This window comes from Myripristis murdjan, chromosome 18, assembly GCF_902150065.1.
Source record: "Myripristis murdjan chromosome 18, fMyrMur1.1, whole genome shotgun sequence".
NCBI classification, from domain to species: Eukaryota; Metazoa; Chordata; class Actinopteri; order Holocentriformes; family Holocentridae; genus Myripristis; species Myripristis murdjan.
The window spans coordinates 3,057,548-3,067,547 of NC_043997.1; the positions used below are offsets into that span (position 1 = coordinate 3,057,548).

General features: G+C 40.9%; 1 protein-coding gene across 1 annotated transcript in view; it reads left to right on the top strand.

Moving 5' to 3' along the window:
- LOC115376987 (F-box only protein 41-like) overlaps window positions 1-10,000 on the top strand; it is a 22,239-nt gene that overhangs the window by 4,790 nt on the left and 7,449 nt on the right. The gene's annotated exons all lie outside the window — the stretch shown is intronic.

The following is a 10,000-nucleotide window of genomic DNA, read 5'->3' on the forward strand; positions in this document are numbered from 1 at the left end:
AGCTCAACAACATATATCACAAACTCAGTTCAATGCAAATAAAACCTTATATCAAACTACAAAAAAAGAACACACACACACAAACACACACACACACACACACACACTAGCAAAGATATGACTGGTGTACATTCAAAGAGCAGATATAGCTCTGTCACAAAGCCACACACACTCAGCTCAAGTACATATCACTATCTCAGCTCCATGCAAATAAAACCTGATTTAAAACTACAAACACACAAACAAACAAACAAAAAAAAAACATGCATCTATCATCATCAAGTTCAATAATTTTCCTTTTCCACACAACAAGAATAAGTTTTCCTCTCAAACCAAACACTAGCACAGCTTTGCCTATATCTGCTCTTTGAATGCACACAAGCCACACACACACATCAGCTCAACAACATATATCACAAAATAAGTTCTATGCAAATAAAACCTTGTAACCACACACACACACACACACACACACACACACACACACACACACACACACACACACACACACACACACACGAGTGAAATAGTTTTCCTTTGTCACAGCAAGAAAAAGATTGCCTCTCAAAATCTTATGGAACCACACACTAGCACAACAAGGCCTATGACACAGCTTTTCTTTATATGGGCACAAAATGGCTGACACAATGTCTCTCAGCTACACCTGCTCTTTGAATACACACACACACACACACACACACACAGGCCACACACTCTCAGCTCAACAACATATATCACAAACTCAGTTCCATGCAAATAAAACCTTATATCAAACTACAAAAAAAGCACACACACACACACACACACACACACACCAAGTCAAATAATTTTCATTTGTCACAGCAAGAGAAAGTTTTCATCTCAAAATCTGGTTGAACCACACACACACACACACACACACTAGCAGAGCTATGACTGGTGTACATTCAAAGAGCAGATATAGCTCTGTCACAACGCCACACACACTCAGCTAAAGCACATATTACAAACTCAGTTCCATGCAAATAAAACCTGATCTAAAACTACAAAAAAGCGCACACACCTGCAACAACTCATCATCAAGTCCAATAATTTTCCCTCTTCACAAAGCAAGAGAAAGTTTTCCTCTCAAACCAAACACTAGCACAGATTTGCCTATGACACAGCAACACCTGCTCTTTGAATGCACACAAAGCCACACACACTCAGCAACATACATCATAAGCTTAGTTTCATGCAAATAAAACATGATAGCAAACTACAAAAAACACTCACATAGCAGTTTTCATCATCAAGTCCAATAATTTTCCCTCTTCACACAGCAAGAGAAAGTTTTCATCTCAAAATCTGGTTGAATCACACACACACACACACGCAAAGCTATGACTGGTGTACATTCAAAGAGCAGATATAGCTCTATCAAAAAGCCACACACACTCAGCTCAAGTACATATCACAAACTCAGTTCCATGCAAATAAAACCTTATATCAAAATACACACACACACACACAAAAAATGCAATTATTCATCATCAAGTCCAATAATTTTCCTTTTCCACACAAGAGTAAGTTTTCCTCTCAAACCAAACACTAGCACAGCTTTGCCTATATCTGCTCTTTGAATGCACACAAGCCACACACACACTCAGCTCAACAACATATATCACAAACTCAGCTCCATGCAAATAAAACCTTATAACTACAAAAAACACACACACACACACACACACACACACACACACACACACACACAAGTGAAATAGTTTTCCTTTGTCACAGCAAGAAAAAGTTTGCCTCTCAAAATCTTATGGAACCACACACTAGCACAACTAGGCCTATGACACAGCTATTCTTTATATGGACACAAAATGTCCGACACGATGTCTCCCAGCTAAGCTACACAGAGCTAGGCCTATGACACAGCTTTTCTTTATATGAACACAAAATGGCCGACACAATGTCTCTCAGCTAAGCTACACAGAGATAGGCCTATGACACCATAGATATCTATAATAAAGGCTAGATGTCTTACGGCGGAGTCTGTAACGTCATCACCGGGCGGCCATCTTACCACAGGCAAGCTCTCTGGCAGAATCTATGGTAACAGACGGAAGGTGTGTGATCTGCACAAACGTAAATACTCTTATCTCGTTGAAATCTTGACGGATTTACAAACGGTTTGGTTTCTTACAAACGTTATTAACGTGGCTACAATTCTGGATGTTTGACTGGAAGTGTAACAAAATTATTAATTAAATACAGTATTATAGCTACATCTCTGATGTTTATAACAAACCACGCCGTTTGAAAATCTGTAGAAAATTGAGCAAGTTATGGTTATTAAAAAGTACATGCACCACTACCACACAATGTTATGGGTGAGCGAGCTGACTGTGGCAAGATGGCCGCCATGTGCGGACGTGCAACTCCATTGGCCGGCAGCGGCCACGAGACATCTAGCCTTTATTATAGATATCTATGTATGACACAGCTTTTCTTTATATGGGCACAAAATGGCTGACACAATGTCTCTCAGCTACACCTGCTCTTTGAATACACACACACACAGGCCACACACACTCAGCTCAACAACATATATCACAAACTCAGTTCCATGCAAATAAAACCTTATATCAAACTACAAAAAAAGAACACACACACACACACACACACACACACACACACACACACACACACACACACAAACACACACCAAGTCAAATAATTTTCATTTGTCACAACAAGAGAAAGTTTTCATCTCAAAATCTGGTTGAACCACACACACACACACACACACACACACACACTAGCAGAGCTATGACTGGTGTACATTCAAAGAGCAGATATAGCTCTGTCACAAAGCCACACACACTCAGCTCAAGTACATATCACTAACTCAGTTCCATGCAAATAAAACCTGATATCAAACTACAAAAAAAAAAAAAAAAAAAAAAAACATGCATCTATCATCATCAAGTCCAATAATTTTCCTTTTTCACACAAGAATAAGTTTTCCTCTCAAACCAAACACTAGCACAGCTTTGCCTATATCTGCTCTTTGAATGCACACAAGCCACACACACACACAGCTCAACAACATATATCACAAAATAAGTTCTATGCAAATAAAACCTTGTAACCACACACACACACACACACACACACACACACACACTCACACACACACACACACACACACACACGAGTGAAATAGTTTTCCTTTGTCACAGCAAGAAAAAGTTTGCCTCTCAAAATCTTATGGAACCACACACTAGCACAACTAGGCCTATGACACAGCTTTTCTTTATATGGGCACAAAATGGCCGACACGATGTCTCCCAGCTAAGCTACACAGAGCTAGGCCTATGACACAGCTTTTCTTTATATGGGCACAAAATGGCCGACACAATGTCTCTCAGCAAAACTACACAGAGCTAGGCCTATGACACAGCTTTTCTTTATATGGGCACAAAATGGCCGACACAATGTCTCCCACCTAAGCTACACAGAGCTAGGCCTATGACACAGCTTTTCTTTATATGGGCACAAAATGGCCGACACAATGTCTCTCAGCAAAGCTACAGAGCTAGGCCTATGACACAGCTTTTCTTTATATGGGCACAAAATGGCTGACACAATGTCTCTCAGCTACACCTGCTCTTTCAATACACACACACACACACACACAGGCCACACACACTCAGCTCAACAACATATATCACAAACTCAGTTCCATGCAAATAAAACCTGATATCAAACTACAAAAAAGCACACACACCTGCAACAACTCATCATCAAGTCCAATAATTTTCCCTCTTCACAAAGCAAGAGAAAGTTTTCCTCTCAAACCAAACACTAGCACAGCTTTGCCTATGACACAGCAACACCTGCTCTTTGAATGCACGCAAAAGCCACACACACTCAGCAACATACATCATAAGCTTAGTTTCATGCAAATAAAATGTGATAGCAAACTACAAAAAACACACACATGCCAGTTTTCATCATCAAGTCAAATAATTTTCCTTTTTCACACAGCAAGAGAAAGTTTTCATCTCAAAATCTGGTTGAACCACACACACACACACACACACACACACACACACACACACACACACACACACACACACACACACAAACTAGCAAAGCTATGACTGGTGTACATTCAAAGAGCAGATATAGCTCTGTCACAAAGCCACACACACTCAGCTCAACAACATATATCACAAACTCAGTTCCATGCAAATAAAACCTGATCTAAAACTACAAAAAAGCACACACACCTGCAACAACTCATCATCAAGTCCAATAATTTTCCCTCTTCACACAGCAAGAGAAAGTTTTCCTCTCAAACCAAACACTAGCACAGATTTGCCTATGACACAGCAACACCTGCTCTTTGAATGCACACAAAAGCCACACACACTCAGCAACATACATCATAAGCTTAGTTTCATGCAAATAAAACATGATAGCAAACTACAAAAAATACACATAGCAGTTTTCATCATCAAGTCCAATAAATTTCCTTTTTCACATAGCAAGAGAAAATTTTCATCTCAAAATCTGGTTGAACCACACACACACACACACACACACACACACACACACACACACACACACTCAGCTCAACAACATGTATCACAAACTCAGTTCCATGCAAATAAAACCTTATATCAAAATACACACACACACACACACACACACACACAAAATACAATTATTCATCATCAAGTCCAATAATTTTCCTTTTCCACACAAGAGTAAGTTTTCCTCTCAAACCAAACACTAGCACAGCTTTGCCTATATCTGCTCATTGAATGCACACAAGCCACACACACTCAGCTCAACAACATATATCACAAACTCAGTTCCATGCAAATAAAACCTTGTAACTAAAAAAAAAAAAAAAAAAAAAAAAAAATCAAACAAGTGAAATAATTTTCCTTTGTCACAGCAAGAAAAAGTTTGCCTCTCAAAATCTTATGGAACCACCCACTAGCACAACTAGGCCTATGACACAGCTTTTCTTTATATGCACACAAAATGGCCGACACAATGTCTCTCAGCTAAGCTACACAGAGCTAGGCCTATGACACAGCTTTTCTTTATATGCACACAAAATGGCCGACACAATGTCTCTCAGCTAAGCTAGCGGGCTAGCAAGGCTAGCGTTCCATTCAAATAAAACCTAATCTACTCGACCAAACACCATCAAAACACTTTAAAATTCATCACACGTCGATGGTAATGCCTTTTCTACAACTTAATAAATGTTTCAAGCCAACCACTTGTATCTCAGAAGTTAAGATTATCAAATAAAAGTTAGCTTTACATGTAAAGCTACACGCCAGTAGGCCTCAGGCCTAGGTTAGCGCGCTAAGCTAGCGCTAGCTTAGCGCGCTAATCCAATCGACCAAATGCCATCAAAACACTTTAAAATTCATCTCACGTCGATGGTAATGCCTTTTCTATTTCTTAATAAATGTTTGAAGTCAACCACTTGTATCTCAGAAGTTAAGATTATCAAATAAAAGTTAGCTTTACATGTAAAGATAAACGCCAGTAGGCCTCAGGCCTAGGTTAGCGCGCTAAGCTAGCGCTAGCTAGCGCTAGCTTAGCGTACTAATCCAATCGACCAAATACCATCAATAAACTTTAAAATTCATCTCACGTCGATGGTAATGCCTTGTCTATGTCCTAATAAATGTTTCAAGTCAATCACTTGTACCTCAGGAGTTGAGATTATCAAATACAGGTTAGCTTTGCATGTAAAGCTCGACGGCCCCTCCATCAAAACTCACCAAAAGCACAAGCAAACAGCACAATGCAAAGTACATAATCACTCTCTGAAATATAACATTTAAATTACCTGTGTTATCATCAACCATAGCCTCATATCAGCACAGAGTTCAAACAATAGGCTAACGTTAAGCTAACAGAGATGAAAACAGGTCTTACCTCTTAGTCTGTGAGAAGAAGTGGGGGGGAGGGACACAGACGCAGGGGGCTTTTATACGCAGCTCCCCCTGCGCTCCCGATCTCTTTTTCAAATCAAAACAAGATGGATTACCATAGCACTGGTCATGTAAATACCTACTACATAATGTAATTGTAATTTAAATTTAATAAATTTTAATATAATAAATTTTTAATAATACATTTTAATTTTAAAAAAAAGTAATAATTATTATTTAGTAACTATTATTTTGTTAATAATAATTGATAATAATATTGTTAATAATATATATTATATGATATTATATTATAGTTATTATACTCTATTATTATTATTATTATTATTATTATATATTACATTATGCCTGTCTGTGGATACTTCCTCTACCTCTTTTTTTACCATGGACTCTGGTGTGAAGAGGCAGACACTTGGCACTAATTAGGCCCCTGCTGTCTAAAGTAAAATACTGACAGCTTTCAAACCTACGCCGATGGAAAGAGGACAAAAATTCCTACAAAAATATGATATTTTGGTGTAGATTTGAACAAGTTTGTGGCTGCTGTGCAGACTTTTTTACCCTTTTTGACACTGGTGTGTTCTGTTCTGCACTCTGCCTGATCATGTGACTCACTCTAGCTGCTTGCACATTCCCTTATACATACCCATTATAAGCTCTCAGAGGGAGCAGAAAGCACACTCAAACTTAAATTGTCATAGCTCAAAAATGGTAAAAGATAGCAAAATCATGTAAATACAAGATTTATAGATCCAAGTCTTGTGACTCGTTTAAACCCTGAAAAAAGTCTGTAACTCAAACTATGTCCGAGCGGCGTTACTTCAAACGGGTGTGGGTTTTTATGGATTTCTCCATTGGATTGAATGTGGATTTCTCTGTCTGCCTGCATTTTGGTCTGATCATGACACAGCTGCTCATGTATGAGCGCAGTACTCATGTCACTCACACACTAGGACATCCTGGGCCTTTCAAAATAAAAGCCCAAAACTCTTTCCAACTGAAAGCACAGAAAAATACCCTTACGAATGGGAAAAATGGATAAATTGTCTGCACTTCGATGACACAAACATCGTGGCGGACCGGCACCGGTGCGAGGGCCGACCAACGCTGCTTGCAGCTTTAATTTTTTTTTTTCTTCTTATTATTATTACGTGTCGTTAGGCCTTAATTTGACCCCCTAAACATGCTCAAAAACTCACCAAATTCGGCACGCACCTCCGGTCTGGCGAAAAATTCGATAAAATGGCAACTCGGAACCCCAAATTACAAAAATGGGCTCGCTAGCGCCACCTAGGCACAAAAAGGCACACGAAGGCGGCCGCTGCGGCCCACAGGAACATGATAGAAAGACCAAACCAACGCCGAAATGTAGGTCTCATGAAGGCCTACAAATCACTGCGCTGACACCCCCCCTCTAAAACCAACAGGAAGTCCGCAATTTGCGTTTGAACATCACGTTCTCGCACCCCAAAATTCGCTTTGAACAAAATCTATCTCCTCCCAGGGCGTAATTGCCCGCGGCTTGAAAATTTAATAGATGACAGAGGACCCAGTGCTGAACAAAAGTTGCTAAAAACTCCGTCATTACTCGTTCGTTTGGATTTTTATAAGCCCTCAAAGTCAGAGTGGCCAGAGCCAAAATCTCATTTTTTCCCCATGGAGTTTGGTGTGCAGAGGCTGACACTTGGCACTAATTAGGCCCCTGGACTCTAAAGTAAAAGTCTGATGGCTTTGAAACTATTGCAGATGGAAAGAAGACGAAAATTCCTACAAAAATATGTAGTTTTGATGTGGATTGGACCAAGTCTGTGGGAGCTGTGTGAAGAGTTTTCAAACATTTTGGACCCTGGTGTCCTCTCCTCTGCACTCTGCCCGGTCATGTGACTCACTCTAGGTAACGGACAGTTCCGCAATACACACCCATTATAAACCGTCAGCGGGAGCAGAGAAAACAGTCAAACTTAAACTGCCGTAATTCAAAAATGGTACAAGATAGCAAAATAGTGTAAATACGAGATTTATAGAGCCGAGTCTTGTGCCTCGTTTAAACTTCGAATTGCGTCTGCAACTCAAACGATGTCCGAGCGGCGTTACCTCAAACAGGTGTGGGTTTTTATGGATTTCTCCATTGGATTGAATGTGGATTTCTCTGTCTGCCTGCATTTTGGTCTGATTATGACACAGCTGCTCATGTATTAGCGCAGTACTCATGTCACTCACACACTAGGACATCCTGGGCCTTTCAAAATAAAAGCCCAAAACTCTTTCCAACTTAAAGCACCGAAAAATACCCTTACAAATGGGAAAAATGGATGAAATGTCAAACATCGTGGCGGACCGGCACCGGTGCGAGGGCCGACCAACGCTGCTTGCAGCTTTAATGTTGGTCTTGTTAGGCCCTCGCCCTCCATCGGAGAGAGGGCCTATTGTTTTTGTACTGTTTCTTTTTCTTCTTCTTATTATTATTATCGGTACGTTTTTTTGACGCTTAATTTGACCCTCTAAACATGCTCAAAAACTCACCAAATTTGGCACGCACCCCAGGTCTGGCGAAAAATTCGATAAAATGGCAACTCGGACCCCCAAAGTTCAAAAATGGGCTCGCTAGCGCCACCTAGGCACAAAAAGGCACACGAAGGCGGCCGCTGCGGCCCACAGGAACGTGATAGAAAGACCAAACCAACGCCGAAACGTAGGTCTCATCAAGGCCGAGATTTCACGCGCTCGCCCCCCCGACCTAAAATCAACAGGAAGTCCGCAATTTGCCTTTCAAAGTAAAAGTCGGGCCCCGAAATTGCGCGTTGAACAAAATTTATCTCCTCCTAGGCCGTAAATCGTGGCGGCTCAAAAAGCTAATAGATGAAAGAGGATACAGTGCTGAACAAAAGTTGCTAAAGGTTCATTATTAATTCGAACCGTTTGGGATTTATAAGCCCTCGAAGTCGGCAACGCCGACTTCGAGGGCGTCGTTTTTCCCATGGAGTTTGGCGTAAGGAGGCGCACACTTGGAGCTAATTAGGCCCGTGGCGTCTAAAGTAAACGTCGCACGGCTTCGAAAATTATGCCACACGAAAGAGGACGAAAATTTCTACAAAAATATGAAATTAATTTTTAAATTGGAACAAGTTTGTGGCCGCTGTCAAGACTTTTCCAACATTTTGGACCCTGGTGTCCTCTCCTCTGCACTCTGCCCGGTCATGTGACTCACTCTAGGCAACGGACAGTTCCGCAATACACACCCATTATAAACCGTCAGCGGGAGCAGAGAAAACAGTCAAACTTAAACTGCCGTAATTCAAAAATGGTACAAGATAGCAAAATAGTGTAAATACGAGATTTATAGAGCCGAGTCTTGTGCCTCGTTTAAACTTTGAATTACGTCTGTAACTGAAACGATGTCCGAGCGGCGTTACCTCAAACGGGTGTGGGTTTATCGATTTCTCCATTGGATTGAATGTGGATTTCTCTGTCTGCCTGCATTTTGGTCTGATCATGACACAGCTGCCAGTACTCATGTATTAGCGCAGTACTCATGTCACTCACACACTAGGACATCCTAGGCCTTTCAAAATAAAAGCCCAAAACTCTTTCCAACTGAAAGCACCGAAAAATACCCTTACAAACGGGAAAAATGGATAAATTGTCTGCACTTCGATGACACAAACATCGTGGCGGACCGGCACCGGTGCGAGGGCCGACCAACGCTGCTTGCAGCTTTAATTTATTATTATTCTTACGTGTCATTCGGCCTTAATTTGACCCCCTAAACATGCTCAAAAACTCACCAAATTCGGCACGCAGCCCACGTCTGGCAAAAAATTGGATAAAATGGACAAACAGACCCCCAAGGTGCAAAAATGGGTTCGGTAGCGCCACCTAGGCACACAAAGGCAGCCGCTGCGGCCCACAGGAATGTGATAGAAATACCAAACCAATGCCGAAATGTAGATCTCATCAAGCCCTACAAATCACGTGCTGACACCCCTGACCTAAAACCAACAGGAAGTCTGCAATTTGTGTTGCAAAGTCACGTTCACGCCCAAAAT